Genomic DNA, 15,859 nt, shown 5'->3' with positions numbered 1-15,859 from the left:
ATATCCATTTTCAGTGGAGTCCCAGGGAGAAAAGCTCCAGACACATAACAATTTATAAATTTTAGGTAGATAGCATTAAGTAACAGTGAATACAGAAAGAAAAAATAGATAGTACAATAATTTCAGTTACAGAACATACAGTCTGATTACAGGCATAGCAGAATACATCCATCCATGAGGCATGAGACATACTTTACGTTGTGGTAGTAGGTAATTGTTACCTTATTACCTAGGGTTTAGGATATTTTATTTAGGCAATAATACCTAGATTAGTTAATATGATTGCTCAACTTGTTTGGATGGACCGTTAGGGTAATTTGTTTGAAGTTAAAGTGAGGTGGAAGGGGTACTAGTCAGGGTTGGTACAGGGACATAACCAATGTGACTTAAGGTGGCTTTTAAGTCTGTGTTTAAATAATGTTGGCAAAGATTCTTGGGTAATGTCATCTGGTAGTGAGTTCCAGTTTTTACCGACAGAGTTGGCGAAGAGGGAGTCACCTGCAGTGTGGTTTGATTTGGTCATAAGTACTAGAAGTTTGATGGATGAGTGGAGTGTTCGATTGTTACTATAAGGGCGGATTATGTTTCTGAGGGTTGGAGTAGTGTCTGGGTGGTAGAGTATTTTATGGGCAACTATGAGCTGGTTGAGCTGGAGGAGTTGGTATAGTTCCAGCCAGCCCAGGAGATTCAGGTTCAGACAGTGGTGGGTCCGGTAGGGTGTGCCAGTTGCAAATCTAGCAATGTCATTGTAGCATGTTGACAATTTCTTGAGATCGGTTTTACTCAGGTGGGAGAAGAGAGGGGAGGCATAGAGGAGGGTTGATAGAAGATGGGTGCGGGCAATAGCAGTTCTTGCTTGCGGGGTTAGGAATGATCTGATTCTATATTAATGCAGCCATGTTGAATTGGTGTAAGTAATTTTGTGGTCAAAGTGATCAAGGAGTTGCAGATGGGGATGCTAGATATAGCAAATGTGGTGGCTGGTGACTTCAAATCAAAGGGTGGCTGCAGGAGACAGCTGAATGGGTGAGGTCAATGGGAAGGGGTGTGGCCAACGAGAAAGGGGAGGAGCTATGCTCAAAACCACAAAAACTGTAACTTTAATTAAATATGCTGCCCTGGGTGCCAAACCATCATTATGAGAGTCCAATCAAGACAAAATGAAGTGTAGAAGAAAAAAATATTTCAGTGCATTGGCTGTATGACAGCTTACTTAATATCTAGATGGAAACAAAAAGGTTGTGAGGCATTAAAATGTAAATTGCTTTTTAAATACATTACCGGAATGTCAGTCAAAATTAAGTATAAGATAAACAAGCAGCACTCAACTCAAACCACTTCTCCTTGCACTGCAGTTCTAATTATAATTTATATTCAGCTTTATTAAAGTACAAAGTAACATGCTAAAAGTAGCAATCTCTGTGATACCCCCACTTGTAAAAATGTTTCTTATCCAAAAAGACCTGCTGCCTGACAACTATCTACTTGTTTCATGGGGAAAACATGATCAAAGTAAAAAATGAAAAGCAAACAAGAAACAAGCTCAAGATACATTGCTTAAAGGATTACTGTACAGGTTATGGACCATACATGATAGATTGGCATTCTGTTTAATTTACGAGTAAAGTCTGCAGAGATGACTGAAATTCTCCAACAAGTGTAATGAACTTCTTAAAATAATTTAAACCTGTCCTTTATTACAAATACTGTCATATGCATTTCAATACCCAAGTCTTATACATTATCTAGTTATGTAAGTATTCTCTGCATGGCAATAACAGAAAGGCTTTCAATGTTGGCAATTCTTTAACAGTATGCTTATTAAAGCTTACTTGCATCTTACAATCTCAGACAAGCTTACCTGATGGTCATTAAAGCATTGCTACTTAAATACAGAGCAACAGGCACTTTCTGAGTAATAATAAGCATAAATCAACAGTATAACAATATGACAGAAACCAGAACATTCTGCAAAATCAAGGACAGAATAAAAGTAGCACTTGTGTCTACCTTGGATGGGGGGATACTCTGCACATTTACACTGCATAACTGCTCCTTGCCTTGCTTGGACACATCCAGAGTCACTACATGGGGGAGTGGGGTGCAACAAGTATGTCACAATTTGAAATGTCTCTGGCTGACTGTGATGGCCCTGACACATTTGTCATACCTCTCAACCTCAGAGCAAGAAATCTGGACAAAGCCATACATAGAAGTGGGACAAAGGCCCAAAAATAAGGACAATTTTTAAATATTGCTCTTATAAACTTAGAAAGATAATAGAATAGTAGGTCTTGCATTAGTATGAATTCTCTGAAGGGTATGAAATCTGAAACTCAAATGTCTGTCATTATTTTCTAACTTCAGTCTTTAATGATTTGCCACTAATTTGCCAAAATAACACAATTTTATGAAAAATGGACCAAAAATGTGATGCAAAAATATAAAATAGCCACACAATATATCTAGGAACCTATCAAAGAAGAGACACTTTTTATTAGTACTGCTAACTTGAGCAGCTGACAAAATAAAAGAATCTACATGCATTTCTGAAATGAAAGTAATCTATAACTCTGATTATTACAGTTATTTCTTAATTGTAAACCCTCCATGTTTTCTTCCAAAATTGCTATTTTGCGGAGGGATTATTAGGGGAAGAGAAACATTTTGAGCCAAAATCGGGGACAGCTGAGAGGTTTGGCTATGCCTAATTCTATAAAGCAATTTATTTGCATGTACCTCTCAACCTCTTAATGCAATAAATCTGGACAAGGCCAAATATATTGGGGGGAACATATAAACAGTACTAAAAATTGCTCTTGTATAAACTGAGACAGTTGATAGAATAACAGGTCTTACTTTAGCATGCATTTTTCTGAAGGTTATGAAGTCTGAAACTCAGTGTCTGTCATTATTTAGTCACTTAATTCCTAAATGATTTGCCAGAAAACCACAAATTTTATGAGGAACAAACCAAAAATAAGAAGCAAAAATCTATTCATCCTGTGAAAATCTGGACAGTTGAGAGGTATAGTTCAGTCGGGGCTGTCTTTGAGTTTGCCGCCCTTCCCCCTCACAAAATCATGGTCGAATAGAGCCTCCCCCCTTCAGCCATTCCAATGAACCATTACTTGGCTATTTCACCCCATTTACCATAAACACTAATGTGCATACTGTTTTACTTCTATGATGATTTGGACTTCATTTGAAAGTTTTATTTTGCATTTTACAGCACAAACACTAAGACATCTGCTAAACAAAGCAATGCAGTCTCACAATGAAAACAGACTAAGCATTAAAACTTCTCTGCCATTGAAACTCACATTCATTGAAACAGCATTGAAACCCACATTCAAAGAATATACATTTTACCAGTTACAGATAAAGATTAACTTTGGTTGTTTTCAAATCACAGGCCCCTTGCACATGAAACATACATGTGCTCTTTGATAATGTTCCTGATTGTACTAAATTAGATTCCTTTTACAATACAATGCAGTTGTTAGAGGGCATTTTAAATTTGTTTTGAACATTTTTCCAGTAAACAATGAAACAAAACGCATGCACCAATGACAAAACTGCCCAATTCAGAACATTTTTCCAGTAAACAATAAAACAAAATGCATGAACCAATAATGACAAAACTGCCCAGTTCAGAACATTTCCATCATAAAAGTCTACTCAGACATCTACAGTCCACCATTATCAGTAAATATGCGCAATCTCTGAAAAAGTAAAAGTCATCTAAATAATTCCACATTAAAGAAATCTGTAATTAATGAAGACGTTGGTGCTAGCAAACAACTTTATATTTCATTGTTTCATCTACAAAAAGAGAGCCTGTTTCCCTTGAGGAATAAATTGCCTATGTTGCATTAAAAAATGATAAGCTAGTAATATTGCAATAGGGAATGGATGGCAAACTGACAACAGGTTCATAGTTACTAGGTATCTTTGCCAAAAAGGACTGCAGCATCCACCCCCTTTATAACACAGTACAGTATCAGCAATGCATCTACCTACTGTGGGATTAGAACCCAAAGCCTTCTGCATCAAAACCAAGCATGCTACCTGTTGTTCTATTAATAACACAAGCTGACTCAGCATAAGCAGCACTAAACTTTTGTTCCCCTGCAGCTCCCAGCTTCTTGTAAAATCTACTTGGCACTCAGCTGTATCTCTGAACTTTGCAACACAAGAAATCTGGAAAAAGCCAAAATGTATTGGGGGGGGACAAAAGACCAAAACCCAGGGATACATTTTAAACATTGCTTGTATAATGTTGAAAAGTTGCTAGAATAAAATGCTGTGCTGCCACCATACATTTCATTGCTAAGTATTGAACCCAGGACCCTGTGCAAAACAGTCAGAGCAACATACCACTACACCAAATCATCTGTTTTATGAAAGAGAGGAAGACTGAAACTTAAATGGCTACCATTTAGTGAAGTGTCAACCTCTTAGCATAAAACACCTGAACAAAACTAATAATGGGGGAATACAGCTCCCATACATATTCAGTGAATTCAGTTCTCACCATAGCTCTCAACCTGTTAGCAAAAAACACATAGATAAGACAAAGCCAGTAATGGGGGAATACAGCCCCCAAACATATTCAGTGAATTCAGTTCTCACCATAGCTCTCAACCTTAGCACAAAAAACCTGGACAAAGCCAATAATGGAGGAATACAGTCCCAAAAATAGGGACAAATTTCAAATATCCATCTTATAAACTTCGAAAATTGCTAGTATAAAAAGTTTTGTGTTACCATGTACTTTCTGAAGAATAAGAAGTCTGAAATTCAAATGCTTGTCATTTTTATTTAACATTTGTTAACCAGGAAAGTCTGACTTGGAACAAAAGCCAATTCTCAGCAGAGGCCCAGGGAGAAACACTCCAGACACATGTCTTTGTAAGATGGAAGGACACCAGAGCAAACCCACACAAACACAGGGAGGACATGCAGATGACTCCCCAGCTAAGAATCAAATCAGAGAACCTGCAGCTGTCAGGCAACAATGCTACCAGTGCACCACTGCACCACTGACTCTGTCAACAAACAAAAATACAGAAACCATAAATTTTATGAGGAACAGAACAAATATGAGGCAAAAATCTGCAAATTTTTGACAAATAGTGGTGGGTAGGGAATTCAGGCTCTTGCCACTTGAGCCCAAGGTATGGGGTTCAAGCATTAGTCTCTACCCACCACCATGTAGCAACTGGTGCAATACACACACACACACACACACACACACACACACACACACACACACACACACACACACACACACACACACACACACACACACACTCCTCTGCAGCAGCCCAGCTAAGTCCTCCATCTGTCTCTGCTCTCCATAATGGCTAAGTTCTCCGTAGCGATTACCTGTCTCTGTCTGTCATAACGGCCCGTGCATGCTGGTGGGTCCCTGTGAGACTTGAGTAGGCTGGAGCCTGCAGGCGATGCAGTCTGGTGACCTTCTGATTGTCACCTGGAAGGTGGAGTTTCCTGCCTTCCCTATCCGGACTGCCTAACAGAGCAGTCTGGAGTTCAGGAATGAGCACGCATGTGTGCGTGGAGTTCTGGTCTGCCTAACACAGCTGTCAGAACTAAGCACGCATGCGCAGAGTCCGGGACTACTTATGACAGATTTTTAATTTTATTTTTTATGTGGGGGGAATTTATTTTATTCATTTTACAGGTGGAGGGCTGCAGTCCTATAGCACAAGCCACCCTGCTGCAAACAAGGGGGATTGCCCTGAGAAATGGGGAAAAAAAGAATACCTTTTAATCATATGGAATACTTTGGAGCCAAGAAGGAAAACGGATGGGGAAAGAGTGAAATAAAAGCAGGTTTTAGTCATGTATGAAGAGTTGCTTTTAGATAGTAGTTGTAGTACAGTTAAATAGCTACAAATATAACATACATTATTAGGAAGGGTACTATTAGGAACTGCTGCGATATGGTGTCTTACAGATGTCTCTTGGTGTCTTGTACTGACACTTTTTATTCATTTCAGTTATGTAGATTGCGGTTGCTTGACAGATGCAAGGTTTATGTACCTATGAATAAAAGGGGGGGGGGATAATTGAAATAAAAGACTGAAGGGTATTATATAGATACTTGGATGTAATTTATTAAATGGCAAGTGGCAATAAAGTATAAGAAGTACAATCTGGGAGTAGGTAATGCTATCTGTAATGATTTCAAAAGGATGTGAAATAAGGGAAGTAGGTTGGGAAAAGGTGGTTATCAGTGGGAATAGTAAAGGATAGGGTTAGAAGAAAAAAGGTATATATGCAGCAGTAAGTTCCATGCAATAAACAAGTAAAGATAAAACAACAAGTCATGCAACTAATATAATATATAATGAGCCTCTGGTTTATCTGCAAACATACATAAAGGAGAAGTTCACCACACCATGTCCAATTATAACAGGAGTGACTGCTTGCAACAATAATAAATAGCTAGGCTTGCATTCCTTAATTAAATTCAAAAACAAGTACAAACATTATAGTGGTAATAGCTTAATAACTGTAATGTAAAAATGTTCTCAGTCACTATTACACCACACTGTATCCAACTGTTCAGAACAGTATTATCTGGCTAGCTGTGTATTCCTTATTTAATTTCACAGACGGGTACATACATTGTAGCAGCTTAATAATTGCAAACTGGAATGGTCTCAATCTGTATTGCAGGTGAGTTTTGTAAATATTGACTGCAAACACTAATATTCAAACAAATGACACTGAAATATACTACCTGTTATAATAGGTATAATTAGGCAGTTGCCATCAAGCAAAAGTGGCTAAAGTTGTAATAAATATTTAGATTGAGATTGCATGAGTGTAATAAACAAAATGAGACTGCAGTTTAAATTGTACTTTCAAAACAGCACAAGTTTTATTGGATAAATAAAGAAAAACAAACAAACTCAGTGGTCATACATGGGTCTATATCACCACATTGAATGGTGATATATTCGAACGCCATTTGTTCGAACCGAAAAGTCAAAACCCCTAAATTGCAAAGTTACAGAACATTAATTTTTTCCCAGGGAAAAAAATCAGTGGGCCGTCTTTGGGGCTTTCCTATTTCCTCCACTGGAGTGCAATCTTGGAGTTGGTATATTTAAGTAGGGGGGGTGTGGGGGCATAGCCCCCCAAATTGGGGGGTATGGGAGGCCAAACTCCCCACTTCAGTTTGTTTTAAAATTGTGATTTTTTTTTTCAAGAAGCAGCAATTTTTTTTCCCTGGGAAAAAAACACTGTTCCGTGAGTTCGCTGTTTAGGGTTTTTGGACTTTTAGGTTCGAACAAAGGGCGTTCGAACTTATCACCATTCGATGTGGTAATATAGACCCATCGTACATCACCTGAAACAGTGAATTGGTAAAGGTAAAATGAGGAAAATATGGTGTCAAACACCAGTGAGGAAAATATGGTGTCAAACACCAAAGACAAAAGTTTTAATTGGCTCAAGGCGTCACAGGAGGAAGGTGAAGAATGATAAATCTTGCAAACTGAGCTAGGATTATGTATGTAGGTAAAAGAAGAAAAATAAAGAATTGAGGTGGACCTGATCGGAGCTGCCCGACTTAAAGTAAAAAAAAATCAGTAAGTAAAAGGCAGCTCGACCAGGAGGTAAGTTTTTTTTATAAAACAATGTAAAATAACTTATAGGAAGAGGTTTACAGTAAAGGTGAATTCTATGATGTTATTTCTTGAATGCGACCACAAAATATTAAGTAAGTAAAAGCGTAAAAATGCAAGTAAGAAAAAGGAAAAACAACAGGAGTGACGGTAATAAGGTTAAAATGAATTGGATGTACAGGAGCTGTGCTAAATGCAAGTATGCAGGGTATCCATAGCAAAAAGGAATTTAGATGGGGCTAAGTATATTAATGTAAAAATAAAAAGATAGCTAGATAACTTAATTTGAAGGTGGGGATACTTGATGCAACAAACAAAGAGTATTGCCCTGATAAATGGAAAAAAAGAATTCCTCTTAATCATACAGAATACTTTGGAGCCAAGAAGGAAAACAGATGGGGAAAGAGTAAAATAAAAGTGTGTTTCAGTGATCTATGAGGTGCCACTTTTAGACAGTAGTTGTAGTGCAGTCAAATAGTTACAAATGTAACATACATTAATAGGAAGGGTACCATTAGGAACTGCTGGGATCCTGTGTCTTAGAGATGTCTCTTGGTGTCTTGTACTGACACTTTTTATCCAGTTCATTTATGTAGGTTGCAGTTCCCTGGCAGATGTAAGGTTTATGTATCTTTAAAAAGCAAACAAACATGGCAGTTGCACATCACCAGGAACAGTGACCGGGTGACTAGGTAAAGGCAGAATGAGCAAAAGATGTATGGTAATTGCTAGACATACCTTAGTCTCTACAGATAGAGGAAATCCACACACTCTTCAAAATCCAGTCTGTGGGCCATTGATCTCAAGCAGTCTATATGTGATATTTCTGTCCACCTAAAGGCAGTCCTGCATCTGTTGGTCTAATATCTAGCAGGAGGTAATTATCTGTCAGCACTGCTTTTGATAACGTGTATGGAGATGTCGTATATGCAGAAGACAACAGATGAGCCTACGATGTGCTGTTGTCTGACAATTCCAACTGCTACAAACATGTTTACCTCTGTATTACTACACTTTTCAGTGTTCTCTCTGCCTTTGTACACATACATAATTCCATGTACCATTTCAATCCTGATGAGGTGGCTGCGGTGGTGCAGAAGTTAGTGTTGTCACCTCACAGCAAGAGGTTCTCTTCTTCAGTTCTTGGATGGGGTTGCCTTGTGTGTGGAGTCTGCATGCCCTCCCTGTGGTCATGTGGGTTTCCTCTGGGTGCTTTGGCTTCCTCCCACATTCTAAAGACATGCAGTAGATGGAGACCCTGACCCCATGTGCAAAAATGGGAAAAGGGGTTGAAGATGGATAAGGATTCCTGTTCTGCTTTTTCCTATCCTCATTTGCATGTCATTATGCACTCATTAGACTGCAGTATTTTATTTGAATGTCATTATATGGTAGTTCACACACCCCTTTTTCTGCACCTTTTAGGCAGTTGCCCCACCCACAGTGCTATGTTGTTTTATGAGTCACTACCTAGCTGCATGCTCTGTTTATGTTGAAAAAAACATTGTGAATTCCATTAATTAGACATGATTACCCTCTATGTCTAATCATTTAGAGACTGAGGTTTATACCATCTCACTAGAGTGCAGTATGTGACATGCTGTTGTCAGCAAATGCTTAATTCATAAAGACATAAATATATTCATCATGAAATACAGCATAACAATACAAGTTAAAATATACCCATAATGCTATCCTCACTTGAGAATATGTAAGTGAAATGCAATGTAATTTAAACTCACTTTCACAAGTAATAAATAAGTAATGATTATCTAAAAAGAGCTAATGTTATCTCCAAGATCAGTGATTCTGCTATACTCAGATAGACTGATACTGTATACATCATTGTTAGAAGTATGCAGTTCCAATAGCCTGCTATTCTTAGAATATATATGAAAAGATAAGCATTAGATGGAACTGCTCTCAGCTTTTGACAATGGGAGTATTTATATAATACAGGTAATGCTCCATTAACAAACATGCCTTCCTCTGCATGTAGTTTACCCCTACAAAAAGTTATGGACTCAAAGAGTTTTTCACTTTATTTTCTCTGTCATCATGCATTTTTATGCTCCTCCCTGCCAAATATATTTTAAAATAAGTAAGTTTATGTGAAAAGTTTTAGACTGGTCAATAAAGTCTGCTTTCCATGAAAAGTAGAAGAGGACAATCTATGGTTTCCTTTTCTTTTCTGCTATCTAGCTTCTAGGAAACACACGGGGTAATATGCTCCTAAAACTGGCTTTTTTCTATACTCACCTACCATTTAAAGACAGAAACATCTTGTTTTCCTTGCAAAGATGTCAGCTTGCCAGTACAGGCTGATTAAAACCTTTACCTTGTGTTTCTGTTTATAATAGCTCAAAACTGCATGCAGTAGATCTAATATTTAAGGAATTTCCTGTTTCATGGACATGGCTGTAGAATTAATTTCACTCTGTTAAATTTGCTGAACTGTTGAACTTTTATTAATTTTGCAGTACTCACTTCACTCTGAATAAACTACATGGTCCTGACACTGGAGCCGTGTCAGAAAAATAGAACCTCAAAGTCACAAACGGACTTGGAATGGGTCAGTGAAAAACTAGCTTTATCCTGTATGTTAAAATGCTGAACCAAAAATTAGGTAGGAAAGAAAGAATCTCTAAGACTTGTGACTACCTTTGATCAGCTGGTTGAAGAAAAGCAATCTGACAAACAGGAAATTACAAAGAATAACTATTATGACTGTAGTGGAAATACTGAGGAAGGAGCTGCAGTTCAAAATGGATACAAAATATTTTCCTAGGAAAAGTAACCAGATGTCCAAACATTGTGCTGAATACCGCTCTTATTTGGTGATTTGGCACCCTGTCAGAACACTGCTAGACAAGTTTAGCTGGAAGTCTTTTTCCAATAAATTTGCATAACTTCATACATATTTTATGATCTTGCATTATATGTTTTATTAGTTTAATGTAATTTTTAGTACATTTATAAAAATGCTTCATTTGTTTTAGGAATTCTGCTTCATATTCATTAAGTTTTATAAATAAAATAAATGCTTAAATATATGACAGAGTACAACACACTGTTAATTAAAGAAATATCCTTTTTGGTAACTTTACATACTACTTCCAAATGACTTGGATGACTGCTTTTTAGTCTAAACATAGTGTGCTCTTTCTCTTTCAAAATAAAAATGTCACCCATTGTTAGCATTTTGAGCAGACGTAGTCTATCTTCTGATCCCAAATGACTTTAAAGCTTCTTATAAATTAATGTATGTTGGTTATAAAATATAAAAATAAAAAAAAGCAATACTCATTGCAGCTACATAAAAAGGTCTAAGCAGATCATGTGGTTGGTGAATCCTGGCAGCATCTACTACAGAAAACTATAATCGGGGAAAGTATTTAAGGCACACACAGGCAATTCAAGTCACAAATAGTTGCTGCAGCAAATATTTTGTGGCATTTTTCATAGACATATCTACTATACACGCCATTTCAAGAGTGAATATTTTTTTGTACCGTAGGCAAAAAATATAAACAAACTTCTTTTTTGCTTTCTTCATTTCACTGCCAGCCACACCTTTGCACTAAAACAAAGAACATAAATTATAGAACAGCATTCAAAGATTATATCAGGAAGACTGCTGCCTTCCACAAACGCTATTACAAAAAGTTTATTTTTTATATTGACTAGAACTATTTAATGAGTGGAAGTGGAAAACGTTACAAAATATCATCTCTACCACTTGCCTGTCTTTATAGTCACAACTATCAGATTTTATAGTTGTTTATCTAAGTTGTTTTTGACATTGGTCATGTCTCTGTTTCTCTCACTCTCTCTGTCTGCTTGTTTTGTTCCTAAAGAGTTGCTTATTTATTTATTTTCTTCATTTGCTATGCAGTTTCTCTTTTATAACTTGTATCTTAAAAGACTTGCTATTCATATACTGTTTGTATACTTCTCCTTAATTTGCCATTCACTGTTGGAAGCAGTGCTTCATTTAAAGTCAAAGAAAAACGTATTTGTTGTATGCTGATCTGGTACATCTTGATGCAGGTAACTGTATCCCTTTAATCTATATAGGCAGTCTGAAACCCATCACTTCTCAGAAGACATGACAAATACAGTCATAAAGTCTGAAACAGGAACTGTTTTGCTAAAATACAGGAACTGTTTTGCTAAAATGTAACACTTTTTGACTAACTGGTCAAGGTTGGTTTTGATGTATTTGGCTAAACAGTCTGACACATGTGATGCCTGACTCTCTTTTAACATCTCACGCTAGAACTGATCTGTGCATAAGTCTATATCGCAGCCTACTGGCCTCTTGCACACAGACATATGAAGCATGCCAGTATACAGATACTGTTCACATTGCAGTAACACATATCCTGATCAGTTATATCAGCTGTACAGTGCAGAGAGGAAGAGGAATATTGTGAAGATGTTCTAAAGGTGTCCTAAAAACTGTATAAATAGTGACTATACAAGTTACATGCTCATCTCAAGAGATGGAAACTTTGGGAGTTTGATGGTTCTAATATTTCATTATAAAGTACAATCAATATCTAATATAGATACAGAGACTGCTATATTATCAGCATGCCATTAAGAAAGTCATTCTATACTTCCTACAGATAGTGTGGTGCAAAAGCAAAGCTCATTGCCTTTATAGCAACTCTGGCTTGGCTCCTGACCATCTGCATGGAAGTGTTGCTTTAAAATCATCAGAATTGGTCACCACGTTTGTTACATATATTGAGTCTAAACATATCTGAAAACAAAATTAGAAATAACTTTACATAAAAGACACAATTTGCAAATGCTGTTGTCAGATGTGAAACATTTCTTGTTTGCAAGTATTGACTGAAGCCACCAAAACCACCATCTCTGGCCATGTTTTACTTTGTCTAAAATTCCAAGAGATGAGGTAATCTTTCTAGTGTCCTCATCCAGCAAAATGAAACCCTCCATCTAGTGAAGATAAAGAAAGAGACTGTCAGCTCTAGCATAACCATCCCATATAAATATGACATACAAATAAATGATTATTTCCAAAGAATGTGCTCTTTAGCTCTTTCATCTTATTTCAACTAAAGGAGAGACTAGTTTTTATTTTTCGGACTGTTGTATAAATATATAATTCAGTTATGTTCAGTTGCAGTTTGCTATCAAATTAAAAAAAATAAATAAAACTTGAATTGCAAATTTCAGGTTTGTTAACTACCTAAGCACAAAAAATTACTTTTCTCCAGTGCACTGAGAGTAAATAAAATTAAGAGGCTTGCTTAGTTATAAAAATTGCTATCCAAGACTGATGAGATTCAAACCTGTGTATGCAGGTTTCCAGCCCCCTACCTTAACCGCTGTGCAGTGCTGACTTTAGTAAGCCTTAGCATTCCTTTTTACTAACCTTTGACATGGCGTATATTAATTTCATAGCCTTAAAAATCACTGGTGGATGCACAGATGTTTTGTGTGTGTGTGTGTGTGTGTGTGTGTGTGTGTGTGTGTGTGTGTGTGTGTGTGTGTGTGTGTGTGTGTGTGTGTGTGTGTGTGTGTTTGAGATACAGGGAGAGAGAGAGAAACAGATCTCAACCTTGAATGATGCAAACCATGTTAGATAAGTTATTGCAGTCTTTTTCTAGAAAAGGGACTATGTTTAATTTAAATCCAGTAATGGCAACAGTTTACATTTTTCAGAAAAGTTAGTTCAGCCACTGATTATGATATTACTACACTTTTAATCTAGCAATGCAAATTGATAGTTACAGAGTATGCTGTCCACTTGCATATACACACTTTCAAAGAATTTCAATGAAATGCAGAGAAGATGTAATGTCTGCTGTTCAGAACAACCAAAAAATCTAGCTGACTGAAAAGCAACTGAAAAAAAAAAAACAGACTAATCTTATATTTCTAATTCGTTTCACTACTAATTGTATGTGGATTCCTGATTAATAGTATGCTAGTATTAAACCAGCTTAAATAAAAAAATGTGTAGATGTGACATTAAATATTAGCAAAATAAAAATACTTTTGAAATTGCCTCGATATGAGCACTGACTTGTGTTTTACTAGAAGACAGCATACTGAATTTCATGAAAGCTGTGGCCACTAGCCTATTAGTTCACAGTACTTAATCCACACAGACAAACAATGCACAAAGTACATGTTTCACCTTTGACCTAAAGGTACTAGTGCTACTTGACAAGAGGGTTATTCAGGCTTCAGGCTGTCTATGCTCAGTTCACGGCTCCTTTAGGATAAAGCCTGCCAGCTGTGCTGATTTGTGCCAGATTATGTAGGGTGCATTATAAAAGTACTTCTCATTTTCCTGGAACCTTTCTGAGACCTATGAACACTGAAAGGCCACTGAGTTAACCTTAAGTACCCTTGCCGTCATAAGAACTTGCAAGTGCAAACCGAAACACAGTCTCCCAGTATTTACTTGTGTGTGTGTGTGTGTGTGTGTGTGTGTGTGTGTGTGTGTGTGTGTGTGTGTGTGTGTGTGTGTGTGTGTGTGTGTGTGTTGTTATTACCCAAGTCAAAACTGATATTTTCAGTGCAGCCTTACAGCAAAACAATTGATAAGCAAAATCCTAACATCAAATATATATATATATATATATATATATATATATATATATATATATATATATGTTTTACATAAATATTAATTCTGCATGTGTGTACACACAGTCTTATAAAATAATTCATTCCATTCTTTTCTATGTGATACTATAGTTTATTTTAGCATTTCAGCAGCAAACAATAAATACAATGATTTTGGAGTCATTCATATTTTTGGTATGTTACTATTATATTTTTTCTCATCATAGTTGTGTCATATTTTTTTGAAGGTTCTGTTGCTGTATTTCATATCAATTTCCTTAATTTTTCATGCCACTCCGGCATTTAAGAATAACTAAATGCTTCAGAAATAGCTTCTAGTAAATTGCGCGTCAAAGTTAAGATAACTTTCTTTCATGTAGCTGTACAGCTAAACTCTACGTACAATTGCTTTTCCTGTTAACGTTAAATTAAAACCAGGTCTCTCCAATGTCTCCACAATATGATAATCTTGGGATGCCTGGGACACATGCCATGAGAAACTGCATACTGCATGTGCACTATCTGTAGCCACAATAACTGAAGCTTTCCAAACATAGAGGGAAAAGAGAAATTACTAAAAATGATTTTTATATGAGACTGTTTCTGCAATGGTTACTAGCTACAGATTCAAGAAACACAATATGAAGCAATGCTGAAAGTCAAAATAGCATATTATCCACCTGAAAGTATCAGAAGCTATATAAATGTCAAGCATGAAACTTATAATATTGATCAAAAGAATACCACATGGAGTATAAAAGTAGAATTTGATCTTCATATAGCACCACATGTTTTGGTTTCATATATCTGATTATTTATTTATTTTTTTATATAGAAATCTATACACAGTAATTCAAGAAAACAGAAAGAACTGCACTCTTAGCAGTAAAATTTGACATGGATTAACTGGATTCTTACTTGTTGATCTTTTTACTGCTTTGTCCAAAAATAAACAAAAACAGGTTATGTACAAAAGGTTACTCCGTTTACTGCAAGATGGTAAACTAAACACTTGATAATAAAAACAAAATAGAGGGAGCTCATCAATATATTTTTTCTATTAGAAATATTTTTCTTGGATACATGTGCGGACACCCACCCACATACACAGACACATGCATGCATGTATGTAGGCATACACATGCACATGTGCATACACAAACACAAATATTTATATAATTATGTATAAACATAAGGAAATCAACCTGTCAAAATAACCTAGTTGCTTTTTCTTTTCTAATTTTGTTACTGCAAATCTGTTGTGCTTATTATCAACAAAAAAAATTACCCAGAATGACATTTAGAGATTCAGCTCAAGATTTTTATTTGAAACTTTGCTTCACATATACTGCTGCAGCTCATAGGTAAGCTGTACTTGTTGACCATTTTAAGTCTAACAAATGTCCCATTAAGGTAAGAATCAAACCCTGTACCTTGTATTTATGAAGTAAAAACATTAGCCATTACGCCAACCCCAACATAAGCTAAGAGAGAGAATGCTGCAATCTCTTTTCATAGTAACAAATGTAAAATAAAAATAAAAAATAGCAAGAAATAGAGAATGGTTATTGCAATAGTTATTGTTGCGT

The sequence above is a fragment of the Protopterus annectens genome, chromosome 3.part0 (genome assembly GCF_019279795.1).
Source record: "Protopterus annectens isolate FY-2018-M chromosome 3.part0, PAN1.0, whole genome shotgun sequence".
NCBI lineage: Eukaryota > Metazoa > Chordata > Ceratodontiformes > Protopteridae > Protopterus > Protopterus annectens.
This window is presented reverse-complemented; position numbering follows the sequence as displayed.